This window comes from Talpa occidentalis, unplaced genomic scaffold (genome assembly GCF_014898055.3).
Source record: "Talpa occidentalis isolate TD23 unplaced genomic scaffold, MPIMG_talOcc4v2.1 talOcc4.15, whole genome shotgun sequence".
Lineage (NCBI taxonomy): Eukaryota > Metazoa > Chordata > Mammalia > Eulipotyphla > Talpidae > Talpa > Talpa occidentalis.
The window spans coordinates 29,925,401-29,947,391 of NW_023601543.1; the positions used below are offsets into that span (position 1 = coordinate 29,925,401).

At 36.4% G+C, this 21,991-nt stretch overlaps 1 protein-coding gene across 3 annotated transcripts in view; it reads right to left on the reverse strand.

The window, feature by feature from the left end:
* The window catches only part of NRK (Nik related kinase), a 140,123-nt gene that overhangs the window by 99,299 nt on the left and 18,833 nt on the right, over window positions 1-21,991 (reverse strand). The gene's annotated exons all lie outside the window — the stretch shown is intronic.

A 21,991-nucleotide genomic window follows, 5' to 3' on the forward strand; every position in this document is an offset into this window, starting at 1 on the left:
ACTTACCTATTTAATTATGAAGATACAATTCCCTCCTACCCCAATTCTGGTTTTTACTTCTCCCTCAGATTTCTGTGCTTCAATTCTGCCATTTGGTATCTTTTTCTCTATAGAAATCAAACTGATTTTTATCCTTGTTATTAAATCAGAGCACAGAGAGACCAACCTCAGGCCCTTTCCCTTTATCTTCCTCTCTATTCAACAGCTTATATAATGCCATATGCACAGTTCATGACTGATTCTGTCAGGAAGACAAACAGTATACTCCCTCCAGGTCATTAGGAGAACTCAGTGTTTATACCTCTTAATTAAGATTAGATTCTCAAATGTAATTTCAGTCTTCTGTTCTGAAGGGGGTTAAACTAAGACTTTCTCAACACTTCTTAAATGCCAGGCACTGTGTCCTATGAGGTAAGTATTAGCATCCTTAATTTTATAGATTAGGAAACCTGAGGCTCAGATATGTTAAATAATTTGCCAGAAGTTATGCAGAAAGTGGCACAGTCAGGGTAAAAACCCAGGTCTGAGTGACTCCAAAGTTCATGCTTTCTGCAATACACTATGCAGCTCCACAAGGCAATCCAGGTTGTATTTAATTAAAATAAAAATAAAGATTGCTAACACAACTGAGGATTCCTTTGTAAATACTGGAAATCAACCTCAGAGAGAGAACATTTATCATATGGCAGGTGCACGTCTCTTGTTATATATCACACCACAGTGAACCTGGGTTGTCAACCTGGCTGCAGGTTAAATGCAATGTATATGAAGTGTATTAGGGTAAAAAAGGCATGGTTTTTCCCTGTGACTTAAATGACTAAATTTCATCTGAAGTCCATTAAGCAAACATAAAATTATATTCATGTGGCTTGCAGATGTTAGTGTTTCCTCAGTTTCTAAATAGGAATCTATCAAACTTAGTCTGTGTCTTGAGGCTATGTGTCTTGAATGAAATAACCAGCCACATATTAGTAGTTAATTAAGAGTTAATTTAATTGAACAACTAATGTGACAAATTTTCTTTTTTATCATTAAATTGATTGACCAGGTTGACTGGAATAGACTGATCTACTTGGCAGCAAAACAACAAAAGTCTGCAAATCATCTGCAAGATATTTCATTCTACAAATCCAATGAGGAGAAGTTATCGTATAGCTGTCTCCATTACCATCTGCCCTTCCTGAGAAATCTTATCCAGGCTTCCAGATCTGAAAGTTCTGGAGAAATATTTAGTGAATAACAAGCCATCATCACAGGGAAATTTACTGCAGAATGCTGTTATAGTCCTCCAAACTATGGCACTAAGCTGCCACCATTAATTTGCCAAGAAAGAACTTTGTGAAGACAACCCCCAAGTGCTACTTAATTATGTATTAAGATGTAAGGAACAAATTGCTTAAGTTTCCAGTTCAGTAACAGGTTTCATATGCAAAATAAGGAAAAGTAACTAATTCTATAATTAAAACCAGGGCTACATGTATTTCTAAACTTTTAGGGATTTGTGTTATGGGAATAGAGTCAGGACATTTGCTTTAATCAAGGCCCTCAGACGTTTTCAGAGTTTATAGTTCATTTTTATTGTGAAAGAGAGTCTTACATACCTTCCTCATGTGTATACCATTTAAGAAATTAATTTAAATAATAATCTTCATAAATGCATATGCCTAACATGGGACTGTAGTATTTGCGACAGCACAAAAGAGCACCTTCAAGGATGGCATATAACTAAGGAATGTACGAAGGCAGTGGCTCTCCAACTTGGTGTAAGCATTAGAATTATCTAGTTTGTTAAAATAGATTGCTTACCCTCACAACTGGCACTGCTTCCCTAGAGTTTGAGTCTCTGATTTAGTATTTGACGGGTTGCAACCAAGAATTTACACTTCTAACAAGTTCCTGTGTGATACTGACGCTTTGGGGCCAGAAAGCCAAACTTTGAGAAACACATATGATGTTGAACCTGTGAATCAAACACTTCAAAAGATCACAAAATAAAGACTAAAGAGCATTCCAAGGATGACTGTAACCACTGTACTGAATTTTACAGGAAGAAACTGGTAAGACAGAAGAGGGGGGAATCTATATTCATTAACTGGCTGATAGATTCAAGTTCACAAGAGTGTGATATGGTATTCAAAAAAATTTTAATCACCATACCCCACCTTCCTTTGACACCCAAACCTTTAACATTTTAGGGATGGGGGGGGGAAGTTTGAGAATACTTCCACTAAAACCATAGTGACTGGGTTTTAATTTCACTATATTTTCTGCGAAGACATCAGTCACTTAAAGTTTTCCCAAGACTGGCAAGATGGCAGTGAAGATGCCAGGCTAGTCTCCTCCACATAGCCACAACTAAATTGTAGCAGAGCAAAGTCAATAACCCCTGAAAGATACTACAAAATGCATTACTACATAATGCATCAGGAGCAATGGTTTGAGGGAAAGGGTTGGCAAAACTATAATTGAACTGTATTTATAGCAATACCATGGCAGTAAAAATTTCAAGAGAGAGGGATGGCTGCTATATGGGCCCCTCCTATAGTTGTTGACTTAGGGGCACATATCCACATTGGGGACTTCGGAAAATTGGAATTATTCTGGATAAGGGAGTACAGAGAGTTAGTGTCTAGGGCTGAGGATACCTATTGGAGAATTATAGGAGCAGCGATGCAAAGTGATGATTAATAGCTTGAGCCTGAGGCTCCCAATATAGAACATCTGGAGCCCAAACCTGCAGGGAGAGCCAGGTTAGATCACCTGTCTCCTCAGTGAGAGGTTTTATTTATAGCTTGAGGCTGTGATATTTCAAACACCTGCCTTATCCCCTGCCCAAGACCAAAAACAAGACAATTGAAAGCTTTCACTAACAAATGTTTAAGCACTTGGATCTTAACAGCAGATCCAAGCACCTCAGGGTAAGGCTTTTGTACTGGAAAAGCAGAGATCAACTCCCAGTTTGTGGCCCTGTGTCAACTACAATCCATTCCCAAGCCTGCATCTAGCACTCGAACATAGCCTAGAGCCTGAGGTAGGCACAAGAGTATATGAGACATTCAGGCTGAGGAGTGGTCTAGGGGGATGGGGTCACTGCAGAACCCTACCACACAATTGGTACACAGAGCACAGTTGGAAGCTTGGATCCTTGAAGCTCAAGGGAGGGTATCCTTCAGTGCCCTACTACTCCAGTTCCCTTCCACCTATTACCCTTTTCCAGTATCAAATTTCTGGCCAACTGAACAGGTGCAAAGGCAGCAGTCTGAAAGCTTATCCCTCTTAGAACCCATAAAAACTAAAAATGAAGAGACAGAGGAACATGTCACAAATGCTGGAGCAAAATAACCCTGAGAGAAGTCTCAACCCAGCAGAAATGCAGAATAGGCTCGAAGAGTAGTTTAAGATAACAGTTATAACACTGCTTGCTGAATTAAAAAAAAAAAAAAAAAAGGATGGTGAAAAAGGGGATGAGAATAAAGATCAAGAAAATATGAGGCTGTTAACAATTAAAACTAATGGGTCTAAAAAATACTATAGCCAAATTTAAAAATGCACAGAGACCCTCAAGAGTAGACAAATACAAGTAATGGAGAGAATTAGTGAGTTCAAATACAGAGTATCAGAACACAAATAGAACAAAGAAAAAAAGCACTAAAATAGTATAAGATATTTTTTGGATAATCTAAAGAGAAATAACATTCATATCATGGGGGTCCCAGAAGAGGAAAAAGAAAAAGAAATACACTAAAAATTTATTTAAAGAAATAATTGCTGAGGATCATCTCAACCTGGGAAACAAACCATACATCGTGATCCAAGACAACCAAAGAATTCCAAGCAAAATAATACCAGACATAAACACTCCAAGACACATAATAAAACTGTTGAAAGTCAATGACAAGGGCAAAATGCTAAAAAAAACTTTGAAAGAAAAAAGAGTAACTTATGAGGGAATGCCAATTAGACTGAAGACTTCTCTGCATAAACCTACAGACAATAAGAGAATGGTAGGAGATATTTAAAGTACTCAAAGAAAAATATTTCCAGCCGAGTCCTTTACCCTGAAAGATTAACATTCAAGACAGAAGGAAGAGTGTGGAGCTTCACTGAAAACCAAAGGGTAAAAGAATTTACTAACACCAAGCCACACATAAAAGAAGTTCTAAAGGCACTATTATAAAGCAAGAGAACAATAAATACAGAAGAGACACCAAAATGATACAAAATGGAAGGGGAAGAGAGTAGCAATTTGGCCCATCAGAGTTTAAGATGAGACTACACAACAGGCCACATAATAAATCCATCATATACTAACCACAACAGACATTTCAAATAAAAGTGAACAGGAGTAACATATAAGATAACGGAAATGGAATCTACACAAAACATAAAAGGAAGATATAAAAAATAAGAAAACAAAGACAAACTAAAAAAACATTAATAAAATGGCAGTGAGCACTATGTTTCAATAATCACCTTAAATGTAAATGAATTCAACAGCTAAAAGGTATAAAGTGGCTAAAGGATTTCAAAACAAAGTCCAACTTTCTGCTGTGTATAGGAAACCTATCTTACTAACAAAGAAAAGCACAGACTTAAAGACTGGAAGATAAACCAACAAGCAAATGGAATTGAAAAGATAGTCAGGAACAGATACAGTTATATTAGATAAAGTAGAAAATTATTAATAGACCTAAATAGAGATATTAACAACAACACAATATTACAAGGGGATTTCAATAACCCACTTAAACCTTTGGACAGATCAACAAGACAAAGAACAAATAAGGAAAACAATAGTCTTAAAATGAGGAGCTAGGCCAAATATGCTTAACAGATTATCTAGAGAACACTCCACCCAAAAATTACTGTATACACATTTTTTTCAAGTGCATATGAAACATTTTCAAGAACAGATCATATCTGGAGACACAATTCAATTGTCAATAAAATGACAAAGATTTAAATCACACTAAGTACTCTTTTGGAGCATAATGCCATAAAGCTACAAATTAAGTATTAAAAAAATAATTAAACCCAAAAGGTAGATGGAGATTAAACAATATACTTCTTAAGAGCTATTAGATAAAGGAGGAAATTAAAACAAATCAAGGAGGGCCTCCCTGGTGGTGCAGCGGTTGAGCGCTGGGTTGCGGAGCTGCCCGCAGCCTCTGCAGCGCTGGTTCGATCCCCGGCTGCTCCCCGGCCACCGGAGGAGGGTCCCGCATGGCGCGCAGACCTCTCCTGCCGCCCGCTGCTCCCCTCAGCGGTGTACTTCGGTCCTTCTGCCTGCTCTGCTCCCCGCTCTGGCTCTGGTGAATTCTCTCACCCTCCCGCGCTTCTGACTGTACCCAGTGCTTGTATAAAAAAAAAAAAAAAAATTAAAAAAAAAATTAAATAAAAAAATAAATTAAAAAAAAAACTAAAAAAAAAAAAAACAAATCAAGGAATACCTTGAGACTAACAAAGAGGAGAATACAAGTTCCCAGAATTTTTATAAATCAGCAAAGTGTTCTCAAGGGGGAAGATAATTACAATACAGGCCTGCATTAAGAAGCAAGAAAAATACCAAATAAACAATTTAATAATATACCCAAAGCAACTTGCAAAAAGGAACAAACACAAGACCCAAAGTTAGTAGGAGAAAGAAAATAATAGCAATATGAGTAGAAATAGATGAACTAGAGCTCAAAAAGATCAAGGAGTGTAAAAAATGGTTCTTCAAGAAGGTAAAATTAATAAACCTCTAGTTAGGTTAACCAAGAAGATAGAAAAACATTAATAAGCAGAATCAGAAATAAAAGAGGAGAAACTACCACAGATGGTATAGAAATACAAAGGATTGCAAAAGATAACTATGAACAATTATACGACAATAAATTTGACAATCTTGAATAAATGGAAAAATTTCTAGATCAATATAGTTTACCAAGACTAAACCAGGGAGAAGCAGAAGAGCTAAATATACCAATCATATGTGTGGAAACTGAAACAGCAATAAAAAAAACCCACCCTCTGAAAAAAAGCCCCAGGTCAGATGGTTTTACAAGTGAATTCTATCAAAATTTTAAAGAGGAACTTATGTCCATACCACTTAAATTACATCTAAAAATACAGTAAGAGGAAATGCTCCAAATATATTTTACATGTAACTAACAATATCACCTTAATACCAAAATGAGACAAAGAGAGCCCAAGAAAATTATAGACCAATATCTCCAATGTACTTGATGAAAAAATCTTCAACACAATACCATCAACCTGGATTCAACAATAAATCACAAGGATTATACATCAAGTGGGATTTATTCCACATAAACATAAATCAATTAATGTAATAGATTATATCAACAAAAGTAAAGATAAAATCCATGTAATATCAATAAATGCAGAGAAAGCATTTGATAAGATTCAGCATCCATTTATGACAACAATTCTAAATAAGATAGGAGTGAAAGGAACCAGCCACAATATAATAAAGGCCATATATCACAAACCAATAGCCAATATATTATAATTAAGATTTCCCTCTAAGTTCAGGAACAATACAAGGAGGCCTATTGTTACTTCTGTTTATTTTAGTATGAGGTTTGAGCTAGAGTAGAGCAATCACACAATGGGAAATAAAAAGAATCTAAGTTGCAAGAGAACTGAAGATATCATGATTCACAGATTATATAATATTATATATAGAAAACCCTGAAGACCCCATTAAAAAAAACTATTAGAAACAAAAGCTACTAGAATACAGCAAAAGTGGCAGGTTAAAAAAAACACTTACAAAATTCCACTGCATTTTAATATACAAACAATGACTTAGAGGTAAATAAATATAATTCTATTCAAAATAACTTCCAAAATATTAAATACTTTGCAATTAAACTAACTAAGGAGGTAAAAGGACCTATAAAATAGAAGTGAAGACATTAGTAGGGATTTAGATCAGGACATAAAGATATGGAAAGACATTCAATGCCCATGAATGAGGAGAATCAATATAATCAAAATTTTACATAAACAAATATATTTAACACAGTCCCTATCAAAATACCAACTATTCTTTAAAGATACTTATCAAAATACATTGAAATTTATAGGCAACCATAAAAGGCCTCTAATAATAAAAGCAATCCTGGGAATAAAGGAGAGAAACAAAGGTATCACATTATATGACTTTAAGTTATACTACAAAATAACAGTAGTAAAAATAATATGATATTGGTATGAAAATAGACACATAGATCAATGGAACAGAATCTAAAGTCCAGGAATAAATATACACACATAGCAATAGCTAATTTATGACAAAACCATCTCAACCCTACAATGGGAAAAGGAGTCTCTTTAATAAATGGTTCTGAGAAAAATACAAGGCCACATGTCAAAGAACGAAGTTGGATTACTATATGTGCAAAAACAAATTCTAACTGAACTAAAGATTTAGATAAAAGTCTTGCAGCAATAAAATACATTTAAGAAAGCATTGGTGATATGATCCATGACATCAATGATAATGACGTTTAGTAAGACTTGACCACTATTGGCAAAGGAAACAAAAGCAAAAATAAACAGTTGGTATTATCCCAAACTAAAAAGCTTTTTTAATACACAGTGAAAAAATATAAGTAGGTTAAAAATACATCTTACTGATGGAAAAGCTATTTACAAATTACACAACTGACAAGAGGTTAAAATCCAAGATAGATAAGAAAAATGTATACAATTCAAAACAGCAAACTACCCAATTAATAAATGGGCAGCAGATATAAACAGATGATTCACCAAAGAGGATAGTTAGAAGGTGCGCAGATACATGGATAAATGTTCACTATCACTTTTAGTAAGGGAAATGCAGCTTCAAACCACAATGAGATATGATCTCACACCTACGAGAATGGTAAAAAAAAAAAAAATAAGGTGTGCCGTCTTCTTTTTGACAATGTTTTATTTCATATTGAATCAACATCATTTTACAACATTGTACACGATTCAGAGGCACAAGATCACACCCATTCAAGATGGATTTACCCCCCACACTCAATAGCAAGGCACCCACAGTGCTCCACCATGGTCCATTGGCATCCTTCATACTTTGGTATCCATGGTCCCCTTGTCCTCTACTAGTCTCAATTAGACAGTCAAATTATTAGGGTTTGTTATCAGTATAGTTTTGTCTGACCCTTTGTTTCCTTATATTCCACATATAAATGAAACCATCCAGTATTTTTCTTTTTCCTTCTGATTTATTTTGCTTCGCTTTATCCTTTCCAGTTCCATCCAAGTAATGGTAAGAGTTCATCTTTTATTATAGCAGAGTAGCCACTGTGCAAATATATTACATCTTAATCTACTCATCTATTTTTAAGTACTTGCGTTGTTTCCACAGCTAGGCTACTGTAAATAGTTTTGGAATGAACAAATACTGTATCCATCCCTTCAAATTAGTTTTCCTTTTTTTTTTTTTTAAATTCTTTGGGTGGAAACCTAGGAGTGGAATTGCTGGATCTATGGTTCATCTATTTTTAATATTTTGAGAAACTTCCATATGGTTAGCCATAGGGGCTGGAGCAGTCTACATTCTGAGGAACAGTATATGAGGGTTCTTTTTTCTCTACATCCTCACCAACACTTGTTTCTGGGCTTCTTGATGTGAGGCATTCTCACAGGTGTGAGGTGGTATCTCATTGTGTTTTTTTCACATTTCCCTGACTGTAAGTGATTATGAGCATTTTTTTTTTTTATGTTTCCGTTGGCCAGCTGTATGTCTTCTTTGGTGAAGTTCCTACTTAGCTTTTCTGCCCATTTTTTGATTGGGTTATCTGTTTTTATTGTTGAGTTATATGAATTCTTTATAGATTTTGGATAACAGCCCTTTTTCAGAAGTATGGTGTATAAATATTTTCTCCCACTCAGCAGGGTGTCTTTTTGTTTCAGTGATTATTTCTTTCACTGTGCAGAAGCTTTTTAGATTGATGTAGTCACAATTGTTTAAATTTTCTTGTTTTCCTTGCTGTTGGAGATGAACCCACAAAGACATCACTGAAGTCTATTTTGTGGAGTGTACTGCCTATGTTTCTTCTATGTATTGTATGGTTTCAGGTCTTATGTTCAAGTCTTTCATCCATTTTGACGAAAAATTACCATACAAATATTTTTTGAAACTTTTTTATGAAAAATTTTTATGAAAAATTACCATACAAAAATTACCATAATTTTTGTAAATGGTATGAGAGGGTGATTCAGTTTCATTCTCTTGCATGTGCCTCTCCATATTTACCAACAACCTTTACTGAACAGACTTTCCTTTCTTCATTGTATACTCTTGGCTCCTATATCATAGATTAACTATCCAAATCAGTGTGGGTTTACTTATGGGCTCTCATTGTTCTATATGTTTGTTTTTGGTTCTGGTACCAAACTGTTTTTATTATTATAGCTTTATAGTATAGTTTGAAGTCTGAAAGTGTGATGTCACCATTCCTCCATTTTGCCTGGATTGCTTTAGCTGTTAAGGGTCTTTTGTGGTTCCATAGGAATTTCAGTAATTTTTGCTGTATTTCCTTGATGAATGCCATTGAAACATTTTTAGGGATTACACTGATTCTATCTGTATATGGCTTTGGAAATGATGGCCATTTTAATTATATTAATTTTTCCATCCATGAGCAAGGGATGCCTATCCATTTTTTTTGTCTTCTTCTATTTCTTCTAACAATGACTTAGAGTTTTCATTGTATAGGTCCATCACCTCCTTTGGTGACTTTACTCAGGTATTTAATTATTTTCTGTGCAATTCTAAATGACATTGTTTTCTTGATTTCTTCCTCTTCTAGCTCACTGTTTACATATTTGAGCACAAGTGACTTTTGTATACTGATTTTTGTAACCTGTCACATTGCTGAATTGAATTATTGTTTCAGTTAATTGTTGGTGGAGTCTTTAGGGTTTTCTATCTATATTATAATGCTATTGAAAATAATGATAGTTTTACTTCTTTCCCAAATTGGATTCCTTTTCTATTTTTCTCTTGGTAACTGCTCTAGCTAGGACTTCCAAAATACTCTGAATAGTAGCAGTGAGAGTGCATATTCTTGCCTTGTACCAGATCTTAGTGGAAATGCTTTCAGTTTTTCACCAATGAGAATGATGTCAGCTGTTGATTTATCATATATGGCCTTTATTATGTTGAGGTATGTTTCATATATCCTCATTTTTCAAGGGTCTGTATCATAAGTGGATATTGAATCTTGTTAAATGCTTTTTTTGGCTACTATGAATATGATCATATGATTTTTAATCTCTCCTACTGTTGATGTGGTGAATTGTGTTAACTGATTTTGGGATTTTTTTCCTATATTTATTTTTCTTGACAAGATTATGCTTATTCCTCAACCATATCATTTAAATTTTATATTGTTTTTCATACAAATCCTTGTGTATCTTGAATTAATTCCACTTGTATGATCCTTTGAAGCATTGTTGAATTCAATTTCCTAAGCTATTGTTAGGATTTTTACATCTAAGTTCATCAAGGAAACTGGAAAAAAAATTAGAAAACTATTTTTATGTTTTTTTTTTTTTGTTTTTTTCTGGTTTTGGTATCATGCTCATGTTGGTCTCATAAAATGTGTTTGGAAATAGTCACTGCTTCTCATTTTTTTTTTTTGGTAATAGTTTAAGAAGGATAGATAGATAGTAGCTCATTTTAAAAAATATTTTTATTTATTCAAGCATACAATAACCAGGGTATGGGCCAGATGTGCGGGAGGGTGAGAGGATTCACCAGAGACAGAGTGGGGAACAGAACAGGCAGACTGACCGAAATACACTGCTGAGGGGAGCAGCAGGTGAGACAGGAGAGGTCTGCAAATATTAGCTCATTGTTTGGTAGAACTCACTAGTGAAACTGTCTGGTCTGGACTTTTGTATTTTAGGAGACATTTGCTTACTATTTCAATTTCCTTGCTTGTAATTGGTCTGTTCAAATTTTCTATTTCTTCCTGATTCAGTCTCAGGTGGTTGTATATTTCTAAGAATTTGTCCATTTCTTCTAGGGTATTCAACTCATTAGCATGCAAATAAACAGTCATATTGTTGGCTCTCTGAATTTCTGAGATGTCTGTTGTAAATTCTCTTTCATTTCTGAATCTATTGCGTTTTCTCCCTTTTTTCTTTGTGAACCTAGCTAGAGATTTGTGTATTTTGTTGCTTTTTTCTAAAGAATCAGCTTTTATTTTTTATTTTTTTAATATTTATTTATTTATGCATATAAGAAATGGGGTGTAGGCCAGAGGTGCAATAAGCGAGGGATTCACCAGAGACAGAATGGGGAGCAGACCAGGCAGATCTCCTGAAATACACTGCCCATCAATAGAAGACTGGATCAAGAAGATGTGTATATCCATACTATGGAATACTATTTAGCCCTAACAAAAGATAAAATGTTTCTATTTACAGCAAAATAGAAGGATTTTGAGGCAACTAATTGTGGTAAAACAAGTCAAAATGATAAATACAATTATTACATAATTCCCAAGGTGATAATTTAACAAAAAATCCTTACAAAGATTAGCAGTCATTAATAAACAAATGAGTTTTCTGAGTTTAAGAGGAATGGCGGAAGATAAAGCATCAAAGGATATATAAGGGGTTGTGGTGGGGAAAATATTTGCTCCGACTTTTTTGTGGAGAATAAGCATTTCATTTTTCTTGTTTAGGAATTAAGTTGAGGACATGGGGTGGCTCTTCTCCTATTAAAAGAAGCTAGTGTGAGGTCATCTACTCAGTAGAGAGCAGATGGCGGGGCAGGGCAGAGGCACCTGAAAAATAAATAAATAATAGTGACTATGCCATCTGTCATTTCTGACATGCTAGGTATTCTTATAGTTCTTTTTTATCCTAAAGATTTATTTATTTATACAAGAACTGAGATACAGGCCAGATGTGTGGGAGGGTGAGAGGATTCACCAGAGACAGAACGGGGAACAGAACAAGCAGACTGAGGAAATACACTGCTGAGGGGAGCAGTGGGCAAGACAGGAGAGGTCTGCCTCGCCATGAGGGATTCTCGCTGGCTAGCCAGGATCGAACCCGTGCTGCAGAGGCCACAGACAGCCTCACAGTGCGGTACTCAACCGCCTGCACCACCAGGGAGGCCGTCTTATAGTTCTTTTGTTCCCAGTTTTAATTACTTAAAGACAGGAACTGGGTCTTACATTTCTTTATACCCACTACAGTAACAAGCACAATGTGATGAAAATAATAGGTGTTTAATACATAACTGTCCTTTAAAAAACCAGTGTTACTATTAGCAAAGAGCAGAAGCTTCTAAAAGCAAAGGAAAAGAAAAAAGAAAATTGTCCACAATCATGCCACTTTAGCTGACTTCCTTAATTGAAAACATTGCAGCTGCTTTAGGAACTGGATACTAACTTGCAAGAGCGGGGGAGGTGAGGAGCATAAGGGAGTGTAGTAGGAAGATTTGGTATGTGTCTAAATCCCTCTTTTACCTGTGAAATATAACGAAGAAAAAATAATGAAAAGTCCAAGACTCAAATCATCTTACCAAATAGCAACTGAATGATCCAAGCAAGAGTAGATGAATCAAAACCACATTTTTAAAGGGTAGTAATCTCTTAACTATATGTTGCTCAGGACATTGACAAATGGTCCTTATTGATATCTGGAGCCATAAAAGTCATAAGAGAATTCATGATTACCCATGTCCCAAAACTTCTTTATCACCCAGACCAGAACTTTCACCATTTCACTATTTTTCAGTTATTTTAAAACAGCCAAATCTACATGATCATTTCCCACATTCTATAGATCTCACCTTCCGTCTAGTTCCCTGTGCTTGTTACTACTTCAATATTATCAACATACTGAAAGGTTCTGAGTATTTTTTCTTTCACCCAGAAGTCAGTTCCCCAATCTACCAGAGGATTTAGATGGCCCCACAACTCTGGCTGAGGATTATGTGAGCAAACAGAAAATGGCATATTTAAAAAGACTGAGAAAGTTGTTTCTCCATTTGTCTAACACAGTTTGTTTTCCCTAAATGGACAAATAAACAGTTGCTTTGAGTGTGTATGTGTTTTCTTCACCAAATAGGCCAAATCAATCAGCTGTTTAGTACTGAGTAACTTAAATGGTAGGATTAATTCCCTCCAGCCTTTCTCCTTTTGTTGCTTTGCATTTAAATGAACCAGGGTCAGTGAACGGTCATTCTAAGCAAGAAAGACTAGAGCCTATGAAGAACGAGAGAAGCAGGCTCCCTCCATCAGGGGCAAGTGGATAATCTCTGGAAAAGTATATTTTACCTTTATCCCCTGCCCCTCTTCCACTGGCCCTCTTCCATATTGCCCTTAGGGCTCTCTTCTCTTACAGAGGTGTTACATCTGGCTTTGCTTTCCTTGGAAATAACTCTTCCATGTTACAAAACTGCCCCCCCCCTTTCAGTCATCAAAAATAATTTACCTGTCTCGTGCCTCATTTCCTTTGGGATTAAGGTGAAAACTAATCTCATCTGTGCTAAAGTGTTAATTAGTGTTTAATGTATTACTTAATTTATAATATGCATGGGAACAGGTGATAGCTAGTAATAAGTCCAAAGGAATGAGTCTCTAATGGGAATTTCAAGGAATGTGGCAGGTATGTCTGTGGGACTTATGGTCTGGGATATCTGTCCTGAAAATCACACCATTTTAAGTTAAATCTCTGTTCTCCTAACACATATGCTTAATTTTTTCCACTTATGAAGAAAGTAATAAGCCCTACCTGAGATTTCTATTTTATGTCTAGAATCTCAAGTTCAGCCAAGCACCGGTTTCTGGTCAGAATCTCTTAAAGTGGGCCTTGAATACTTGCATTTTCAAATGATTCTCCAGAGAATTTTGATATACACTTCTGCTTGAGAACCAGGCAGATACAGCAATAAGAAAGGAGCAGATCCAGGCCTGATATTGCCTGAACTCATAATCCTCAAAATGTTCCTTAAACCCAGTTTCTCAATTAATGTCAAACTGTGGGTTACCCTGGAAAAAATGCAGTGTTGAGATCTATGCTTATATAGTCATTCATTCATTCATTCTCTCTCACTACCTCTCACCCTGCTGCATATGTATTATCAGTGGTTATTTCACTTTCTGCAGGGCCATATAATGAACAATACAGAGAGAAATTTTACAGTGAGGCAGGTAGGACTTGATTTCAGTGCTTTTGGATGTTCACTGCCATCAAATATACCTGGGGCAAATTACTCAAAATTTTACCCAATAATACAAAACCTACGGAGCTAAGCACAGTGGAAAATAATTCTGGGAAGTCAACTAATACATTGTTTCACATTTATCCAGATTTTTCCTCCCCATAGCAATCAAGGTCATTTACCACACTTAGAATTGTTAGTAGCTAAAGGAAAAAATAAGGAGAGGGATGTTAAACAAAAATAAAAGAACTTGACAAGAGAAGACATGTAGTGTAGTGCTGCTGTGAGCTGAAGTGAGAGAATTCATTTTTCAGTGACTGCAGTAACTAAAGCCTGATTTATGAAATATTTTTCTCCTTGCATTTTGATGAATGCCAATAAGCCAAAAAGCCTTCTTAATGTAACTGAATAATATCCTCTACTCAAAGCTGTCACTCAAACATTCTAGAGGAACACTTGATTCATCATTTCTGATTTCAAAAATGTTATAGTTTCACTGGTATAGTAAGACAATAGCAATTGCTATAAACTTGAATTCTCACCCCTTTAATTATTTAAAATCTGGTATGAGAGGAGAAAATATCTCTGGTATGAGATATTACACCTTCAACTTCCTCAGAAACATAGGATACTTAGGCACTCACCACCTAGAAATGCTACCATCTAAGAAGTCTTGAACACATTGAGTGTGAATTAGCAAGATGTAGGAACAAAGTAAAAGTGAGGCTTGATATTTTCAGTTATTTGACCTTAAGCAAGTCATTTCTAACAGAGTTTGCGTTTGGTCATCTGTAAATAAAGCATTGATCTATGACCTCTGGGGAGTCCTTCCAGCTCAGTAGTGCAGTAGAGTTTGATTCTTCCTTATTTGCCTCAGCTTTCTGAATAGTGAATAAACTTTATATTAAAGAAAGGCATTCCTCCATTAATTCCCCCCACTGTCAGTAGTAATGACATTTTTAGGTTTCCTGTATTGATGAAAGGCTTTTTGCATGCTCTCTCATGGGGCAAATAGCAGCTACACTGCAGAATGGGTTTTACTGTCCCATTATTTTCATATAACTGAAGCTTAGAGATGTTAAGTGACCCACGTCCTGGTCACTCACCTCATGGAGTTCAATTCAGATTTGTGTGACACCAAAGTACATGCTCCCAAATGGCATGAGACCAGGTGGCAGGGACCAGGCAGACTTGATTATATAATGATAAAAGATGCATACTCCAAACACATGTCAAAATAAGTCCCCACAAGAATTTTTAGTTGATTATTGGGAATCTATTACATGAGCCTAAACTGACACCTTCCTGGAAAGGGCTCCCATGAAAGGTATTTGTCTTTTAAATAATATGTGGCTACTATCTAGGGTTTGTTTTTTTATTATTATTATTTTGAGAGAAGAGCTGTCCCTCTTGGAAATTCTATAGCACAATATCAATAGCATGTCAAATTTATTTATTTATTTATTTATTTTATTTTATTTTTTTTTATATAGAGGCATGTTTTCTTTCTTTCTTTCTTTTTTTCTTTGTTTTTGTTTATACAAGCACTGGGTACAGTCAGAAGCGCGGGAGGGTGAGAGAATTCACCAGAGCCAGAGCGGAGAGCAGAGCAGGCAGAAGGACCGAAGTACACTGCTGAGGGGAGCAGCGGGCGGCAGGAGAGGTCTGCGCACCATGTGGGACCCTCCTCCGGTGGCCGGGGAGCAGCCGGGGATCGAACCGGCGTCCTAGAGGCCGCAGGCAGCTTCGCAACCCAGTGCTCAACCGCTGCGCCACCGGGGAGGCCCAGCATGTCAAATTTATTTCTGCTCTGACCAAAATCTGTTTTGTACACCAGACACTTTGCTGTTGAAAGATTTTTATATAATATTCTTAAAATAAAAGCTAGCTTTCAGTGAGAAAATTTAATTGAATCCTTAAATATTTACTATTTAGAACAAGCACTTCGTGAATGGCTAATTTCGCATGTCTCTTTTAATATTTCTCCTAAAATGTACCATGTAATTTGGCTTTGTCAATTGACTGAAAATATAATTCTTTAATTCTCTCTGTCTTCATCAGAAAGGCTCTTTGAGGTTGACTGGAGGAAAACAATACTATTCCAGAAACTTGGAGAGTTGTATAAACGGGAGCCTCATCATAAATACTCCTTGGGGGTATACTGGAGCCACCTTCTAGGTCCTCACTGATCCAACTCTATCCTGTAGAAAGGGGTTTCTTTTTGTACCTAATAATCCATTTGTAGTTTTTTATAGCATTGTTAAAAGTGAGGGCTTTGCAGGCCAGAGAGATCTGGTTTTCAAACTAGATCTGGCTTAGCTACTTACTACATTACCTTACACAAATTATTTAACATCTCTATGCCTCCATTTAATATACAAAATGAAAACAACATTTATAAAAGCTACCTCATGGGATTTCTATGAGTATTAAATGAGTTAATGCCTATAAAGTAAATAGAACAGTGCCTGGTATACTGTAAGCACTTAAGGGTAATTTGACTTGTTATTGCTAGGATTCAAGATTGATTTGATTGCTACATTACAATCAATCATGGTCATCCCCATTTTTTAATTAGGGACTACATCTGTCTGACGTACTAGAAAAAGTTCATCACAGCAGAAAGTACAGCAAATGAAGTCCCTGAGAGAGTGGACATGGCATTGTTTCTGGCTCTGTTTCTCTCTACCGGTACCATCAGCAAATCCAGAAAGAGCAAAATAACAATCCAGCATAACTGGAAGCCCCCACTATGTTGATGCCCCTTTTGGAATCTTACTATGGTTACAGAAACATCCTTCTCCTGCAGATGGTCAGCTCTCCTTGGGGGAACATTCTTTACAAAAGGAAAAGAATAGATAGTACATTCTTTGGACGATGCTGAGGGAAGTAGGAACAGTGAGATATGATGGTTGGATTTAAACAGTTGTGCTGGCAGAGTGCCTCTCTTCTCCACTGTAGATCAGTCTGCCCCAGGCATCCTTCCTTAAAGTAGTAAACCTCTCAGTGCTACAGGCAAAAGTGTGAGTGATTTAACTCACAACTCACAATAATGCACCTACAATGGGGCTCTAAACTATACAAATAATCTTTCTGTGAACAATTTGTACGCTGAAGCTACTGATAACCTGTACTGTGAAGCAGAATGTGAGGCCTTTAATTACAAAAAAAATCAACATCATCCATTGATATGGATCGCAATCACTGTAGGTGTTTGGACCCATAATAGGCACATTAAAATGAGGAGAGACAAACCAAGTCACCAATCAGAGCCCTTCTGCTTCTGGAGCAAGAAAACATGACCTTGATTCTCCTGTCCAGTCCAGAGGCCTGAGTAGGCAAAATGCTCTCCATCGTGTGTGAAAGAGAAAAATCTCCTTTCATCTACTCAGCTCCTCAGTATGGAATAAATTATTTACTTGGACTCAGTAGCCCCTACACCAGCAAGCAGCTTTGCTATGGAGTTCTGAAAGCAGCAACAACCATCTGCCAAAAAAAGTGGAGAGGAGCAGCAACTGTTCTAGGACCGGAAAACATTATCTTCCCCATTCTTTGGCAGCTTTTTAGGTGGCTGAACCAGCATTCTTTGTCACACTACAGCAGGTTGCTGGGTTGCAAATCTGTGATCCAGGTAAAGTTGGTTCTAGATAAGGTTAGCAGATGAAGTACAGGACAATCCTAGTGAAATTTAAATTTCAAGTAACTGATTTTTAGCATACAGCTATACCATTGGGACATACTGAAACTAAAAAATTTGCTCTTTGTTCAAATTTAACTGGGCAATCTATTTACATCTGTCAAATCTGGCAACACTAGTTCTAAGGTCTCCCTTGGGGGGCATTTCTTTCACTCCCCTATTTGATTATCAGGGCCTTGGAATATAAGATTTGAGGAAAAAACCCCACAAAAATACAGAATTAATCAACAAAATTTGATTCAGCACAGTGCCACCACATTGAGATATTAAAGAAGCAATGCACATGGTTTTCTGTGCCCTCATAATGTTTTTAGAGTGAACAGTTTGAGTGGGCCAAATGAGGCTGGTTGGAACCACATCTCATTCTACAAGTTTTAATGCAAATAGAGGGAAAGTTGAAGGCTTAAAGACTCAAGTATGTTTTAGCTTCCATGTAAATCTGAGACACATCCTCTGGTACTGTAATTCATTTAAAGTGCATTAAAATGCCCTACCAACTGTATAATGATGCATGTGAGTAGATGGCAAGATAATTCACAGCACCAAAAGAACTCAAAAGAAATTAACATTTGTAAAGGAGTGAGAGCACATTACTATATTTACCAATTGCTGCAAAGAGGGAGACCTTTTGCTTTATTTAAACACACACACACATTCCCCTGATTTGTATAGAGTGAAGGTTTTATAACTCAGTATAAATGGAATCATGGAAATAGTTACTATGCTATATATTTCTTTAAATGTATTTTTAAATATAATTAACTGGGCATATTCTCACTGGTTTCTGTAAACTCTCTCTCCATCCAACTCGCCTATCTCTCATGCCACTGCCAGATCCTAAAAGGTCTAGGATATGGAAAGAGGTTAATCTGGCAAATTCTGGTCTCATACCAGAGTCTCCTATTTGAAGGGTCTTAGGGAGGCAGGCTGACAGTGAGATTTGCTTTTCTAATCTCCCTCCCTGAGTCCAAGCATTCAAATGTGTCTGAGAAATCCCTTTAAACAGAATTTGGGATGCAATGAACACATCCATTTTCCATTTCAGTAAGGCTATGTACACTAGATGTCAACAAACATTTGGGTCATTTCAGTCAAATAACCAGTCAACTAATTTTGTCTGTATAAGCAGACAAAATTTGAAGCAGGGATGGTGGTGTGGAAGAAATCACTGAAATCAATTTTCATATTGCACTGGCTGTGGTAAACACAGACCTGCTTCCTACAAATACCAATACTCTGTCTTCCAGTTTTTAAAAACTAATTTGCACTTTTCTACTCACATCTGTTACTTCTGCTCTAAGTGCAGTTAAGGGGAGGAAACAACTACCTCTTACACAATATATTGCGTGCATGAAAAGGCATAAATCAAGCATATGCATATGGACTGATGGAAGTTTCCTAGGACATGGACTAGAAAATTACCGAGCATACCAAGGCAAGCTGGAGTGTGTTTGTGAGTGTGAGAGTGTTGTGTGTGTGTGTGTGTGTGTGTGTGAGTGTGTATGTGGGTATAGGACCTGCGGATGTTAAACTTTTAAAGAGTTTAACATTTTGGTCATTTAATTTTTTAAAACTAAAATACAGCAACTGGGAAGCTTGGGTAGAAGGCTAAGAGAAGCAAGGACATTTGTAAGCTCTTATTTATGTGTTTTTCTTTCTAACGGCTGCCAATCTTCCAAGTCAGGAAATATTTGCACATGTTCTAGACATCTTCCTGAAGGTATGAGGCTCTCTTGAAACCATCTTTACACTTGGCTGTGCCAACAACACTACAGCAAACTACAGTACCCCAAGAAAAAATATACTCTTTCAAGCTTCCTAAATGACTCATTCAGCAGAAAGTAATAAAAAAAAAGTAAGGCTAATATTTCCATCCTTTGGAAATATTTATCTCTACACAGTGCCACCTTTTTTAATAGTCAGAATAGAAAGTTACTTAGGTGGTATAATTTTGAAAGGCCAACCTGTCTCCAACATTGGCTGAACAGGGTGTCATTAGTCAATCCTTTCCATCAAGGCACATCGGCAGAGAGCCCCTGTTAAAATATGTCATTTGGGAGGGGGTCATTTTTGCACACATCTTTTTATTTTAGTCCTACCAGAAATTGTGCCAAGCACTCATATTTATACGTATAAGGCATTGTGCTAATCCCAAAGAGATTACAAAAATGACTAAAATAGATTTTCTGGACATACCTTTTTCATATTACCTACTTGTAGAGTGATAACACCAATAATAATAGGAGAAAATTGGTGTGGGCAATAGAAAACATACTAAGAGGTTTACATTGCATTTTTACTTGTAGGTCCCTTGTGCCTACTAGGTGCAAGACACTTTATGAGGTGCTCAAGAGATACAGACAAAATAAAAAAGTCCTGGTCTTTGCCCCTGAAGAATTCTGCAAACTAGTTTTAAAAACAGATTTTTTAGGCATCCACTGCAAGTCTTATTACAGCTGGATTTCTACTGTCACTGCAACACTTTATTTGTGGCAAGGTGAGAAGAACTCAAATGCTCACAAAATTCTTATAGAGGTTAGCCACCAGGAAAGCCTCAAGTTCTAAGTTCTGTTGAAACTTGCATCCTCATCAGATGGAACAATATAAGGACAATTTTATTTAAGCAACACACTTGATATAAGCCTCCTTAGCTCAATGCCAAACCTGCCTCCATCCACCTGTTCTGCCCAGGTCCTCCTCTATTCTCTAACCCTCCAAGTTATAGTCACTTAGCCCTGACATGTCATTTATTCTAGTCTAGATTCTGGGAAAAGTTCTGTTCTTAGGCAGAGAACAAATAAGGGTGACCTATATGTTATACACACAACTTTAAAATGTTCACCATGTTCTTAAAAATTCATTTATTAGAAAATACACATATTTTTAATTTGTTAAATTTTTAAATCCTCACCAATTAGAAACCAATCATCCACAAAGGAGATGCTTAGATTCTGCTTCTTCTTTGAGAGGCACTTATTTTCAGTGATCCTTCAATATCTCCCTCTTCCCTGGGGCTCTCAGTAGGAGCAATTATTGAGGCAAAATGCCTCTGGCTCTGAAGATAGGCCTCTGCTCACTCAAAGAGAATAAAGGCGTGACAGCAGGCACTTCTCTACCTTCCAGGGCTTCTAAAAGTCTGAATAGGAATTTAGCCATGAGCTTCAAGTATCCTGTAAAGCCCATCTGCTTATCCCTGTCCACTTCTGAAATTCTACTAAGTCTCAAAAAAAGCCCCTGAGATTAGAATGTGACTTAGTGCCCAAAATAAAGGGTATGACATGCTGGATGTACCCATCATAAATGATCTTCATCACTAACCTCAGATCTCCAGTTTCCTATAATCTTTTTTACACAGACAGATAATTTTTCAACTGGCTTATCTAGTTGAATGCTTTTTGATTCTGACTTGTACATAGTAAGCTGGATATAATACAGTAGTTAAAGCACAGACCTAGGGGGGTCAGGCAAATTTTTGTTTGGCTCTGCAAACTGTTTAGTAACTGAAGTTCTTGGATCCTCAGTTTCCTCATTTAGGAGGTGGTAAGATTAAGAAAACAATGGCACCCACCTCATGACACTCTTGTGAGCATAAATGATATAATGCAAATTAAGCACTAAGCACACTGTAAGTACCCAGAAATGTTACCCATTTTTTAAGATGTTGAACTATCTCTGAAGCGACTAACATTTATATCTTCATTTATTTTTTTCTCAGCCAATTTATAAACCAAGGCATTTCATTTAATTTTTTTTTTCAGAGTCAAGAAAAGCTAGCCTTCTCTGAGGACTCTTAGACTTGTCCTTTTTGATCATGGTGGTGTTTTTGTTTTGTTTTGTTTTGTTTCTCTTCAAAGTTAATGATTTATACAAAATGTTACTGGCAGTGCTTAGAATATAATCAATCTTCTTTTCCCTCAGGGGACCCTGAATAATCCAGCCTCCTTTTCCTAGTCATAAAGGAACTCGGCCTACAAATGACATACCTAAAAGGAGATTAGTTATTTTTCCACCCAAATTACTAATAAACCACCTCCATATCATTATTTCTCCAACTGAAATGACACACACTTTATATCTCATTGTTCCTC